At 45.8% G+C, this 3,469-nt stretch overlaps 1 pseudogene; it reads right to left on the minus strand.

Moving 5' to 3' along the window:
• Positions 1–216: 216 nt before the first annotated feature.
• On the minus strand, positions 217–1,690 carry LOC119911911 (annotated as a pseudogene).
• Between the last annotated feature and the right edge of the window lie 1,779 nt (positions 1,691–3,469).

Genomic DNA, 3,469 nt, shown 5'->3' on the forward strand with positions numbered 1-3,469 from the left:
CAAAAACATGTGTCTTGTAGCCGCCTCACTAAGCAAGAGTTATCTCTTGCACTTTCTGTGGGCGGTTAGGTTAAGGAACCGCTCTTCCATCAACCTAGGGCAACCTAGGGTTTTCAAGTGGGCACCCCCCTTCATCGGTGTTTTGTCGATTAACCCACGACACCTCCGTGGGGCTCGATAGTAGAACCAGCGTCCTGGAACCACCCCCTCAATCCCTCAGGTTCCACCATTTGGCTCTGCCCTCCCTCTACCCTGCCATCTGGATGCAGTCTCTGCCCACTTGGAGATGTCCTCAACCAGCTTCTTACGGGCTGATCCTCTGACCCCAAGGACTCCAAATGCTCTCCAGAGTGACTGCGCTGGGAAGCCTCTGCACCCAACTTCCAGGTTCCATGCTTTCCAACCCCCCTGCTGGCTCTCAAGGATGAGGGGCTGATATTTCCTAAGCTTGCGCTCATGTGCCTCCTCCATCCTTTCCTCCCAGGGTACTGTGTGCTCCAGGAGAGCCACCTTCTTTGTTGCTCCTGACCAGAGTACAATGTCAGGTCGGAGGCTGGTGCTAGTATTCTCTGTTGGAAATTTGAGCTGCCTTCCGAGGTCAACTCTCATCTCCCAGTCATCTGCTGTGGTGAGGATGCCTACACCTACACCTTGCCTCCCTGCCTTCTCCCCGGGCCTAAGGAATCTGATAAAACAAGGACCCTTGGTTTGGAGCTTGCTGTTCTTTTTCCTCCTCTCCTTCTCCAACCCCTCAGCCAGCTGAGCGCGCACCTGGTCATGACACCACCTGAATCTTCCATCTGCCAGGCTTGTTTTGCATGATGACAGGATGTGTTTCCAGGTTTGATGGCCTCCTGCACAATGGACAGCATGGGTTTTCTGTTAATCTCCACCTTTGGAGGTTTGTTGGTGTTGGTAGAACGTCATAAATGGAGCAGAGCAGGAACTTAATCCGATGCTCCATATTCCAGATGTCCTTCCATCCCAGAGATCTCCCTCGCACGCTCCCTCCAGCTACCCTGCTGGCTCATAGCAACAGCCCTGGCCTGTCTGGACTCTGCCTCTACCGCCCGGATTTATGTCTGCACCATTCCTCTCCGCTCCCTTGACTTTGCGTCCTTCCAACTTGCTCTGGTGATACAGCCAAGGACCAGCCTTCCCCGGTTGACCATCCCCACGACATCAGCGTGCCGTAGTCGCTCCTCCGCTTCTCTCAGTGCACGGCTTGCTGTCCACTTTTGTCCTTCCCGAATGCTGATGTCTGCCCGCCAGACCATCTCATCCTCACTGTCTCGCAGCATCATCGCTAACCGGAATTTGATGTCTTATACTCCTCCACGACTGATGTAAGTGGCAGCTGCAGCTTGCTCCCTGAGCGGTACAAAACAACAGAGGAAAAACCTTTAGGTACCGACTGCCACTTTCTCAGAAAGCTGTTGATTTTCCTTTCCAAAACCTCTACCGTTGACACGGGCACCTCATACACAAGCAGTGGCCACAGGAGTCTTGGAAGGACTCCGTGCTGGTGCCCCCATGCCTTGTATTTCCCAGGAAGGCCACTCCTCTCTACTGACCTGACAAGCAGATTCATTGCAGCTGCAAACAAAATCACAGAGATGGTACACCCGGTGACTATACCAAACTCTAGTCGCTGCCAGTTAGTTGTGAAACTGCCGGAGCTGAAGTGCATCTTGAAGCGGCTAAAACAATCCTGAAGAAAATACATACAGCAGAAGTTAGTAGGATATTAAGCCTGAATGGCTGTTTCATCTCCATTTCACTTTCAGTCTGCTTTTCTTCACCGCAACTACATAATGATTTTATTTTTACATGAACATACTCCCTTGTAAGGTTTTAAAAGACAACTTCTGATTTATTTACAACTTGGATTTTATTTTTGTAGGTTTAGTCATCATTTCTTTCAGCTATGGCAAACCAAAAAAAGTGCTGAGATCAAGGGAATGCTGCATCTTTGCAAAGAGAGTAGCAAAAGGCAAGAAACTTCTGTGCAATGAGGGACTATTGCCGACTTCTTGGGTGGGCTCACTTTCACATTTAGCTCCAAATAAAGTGTTTGATAATCTGGCTAAACTGTTAGTTTATTTAATTTAGTTTCTTGTCCTGTCAGACTTTTTTATAGCAATGTCCTCAGAACGCATTACCTTGGTGAGTACAATGTAACTGATGGAAATCATGGCCAAAAACCCCAAGTTTTAATTAGCTGGATTAGAGCTAACTACAACAGTTCTTTTCATTACTGATTGACCTGCTGACTCTTTTCTTCATTAATTGATTAATCGTTTGTTTTACAAATGTGAGAAAATAGTAAATCACAAATTCCTAAAGCCTATGGTGATGTCTTCAAATTGTTGTTATTTACAGTCAAGGTTTTGAATTTGCTATCACATAGGACAATGAAAAACAACATGTCCATACAATCAAGAAGCATGGAACAAGAGAATTTTTGCCAATCAATTTTCTGTTAATCTACTTATTGATTCATTGGCTATATGTATCAGCTACGTACTCAGCACTAACCCCCAACATTTTCTAACTGCTCCCCCCATGGAGCAAAACAAGACACTTCCTCGCTTTAATTATAGCTTTAATTATAGCAGTTCGCAGAATAGTTGTTGAGCTTCACAGCCTTGTGTCACTGGATAAACAGATAAAATTGCAGAGATTTTCCAAGAAAATGAACCCAGCGCCCTTCAGAAGTGCCTCCATTACGGCTCAGTAGTGTACACAGTAACCCCAGAATCTCTCAATTAAATACCCTCTCACAGTCCAAGTCTCTCTCAGTTGTAAATGGAGCCGCTCCAAAATAAAAAGTCTCCTATCATTTCCTTCCTGCAATGTGTTTAAGCAACGGGCAAACAAAATACATCAAACTTGATGGTGATTAAATGGTGAATTATGTTTCTGTGGATTCTGTCTTACAGCTGTGAAGCCACAAATAGTCCAAACAGTGAAAGGATTAAAATGATTTCTTCCTAAAGTCAGCCAGACGGATGATCAAGTTAACTGGCTTGATTGAGAAGTCATGTCTGCTTAGTGACTCCTATAAGCACACAGACGTATGTATGCTTCCTCATCTGCAATTGTATATGTAGTGGGTGGGTGGGGGTGGGGATGGGGTTTAGCACATTTGCTCATGTGCAAATATTTCATTTGTAATTACACAGACTGTATTTGTGCATTATGTAAGTGTGATCTGGGGTATTTGAGAGTTTGTTTGTATGCGTGTATGAGGGACGGATGGAAAGCAAATGTGTGTGTGTTTCTGTACGTGTATGTGTGTGTGCCTGCATTCTGCCAGCACCATTTGGCATTTCTCAAACAGCTGTCAGCTTCAGCCAAAGTGTTTCAGCTGACTGATCCTTAAACTGGGCCAATAAGTTCCCACACAAAACCCCACATTCCCTGCGCATGGACACTTTGGGTATATTGCTGCATCCATCTCAGCATC

Source organism: Micropterus salmoides, unplaced genomic scaffold (genome assembly GCF_014851395.1).
Source record: "Micropterus salmoides isolate LMB-PRFRI ecotype aquatic unplaced genomic scaffold, ASM1485139v1 Ms_hic_scaffold_2, whole genome shotgun sequence".
In the NCBI taxonomy this organism is placed as follows: domain Eukaryota; kingdom Metazoa; phylum Chordata; class Actinopteri; order Centrarchiformes; family Centrarchidae; genus Micropterus; species Micropterus salmoides.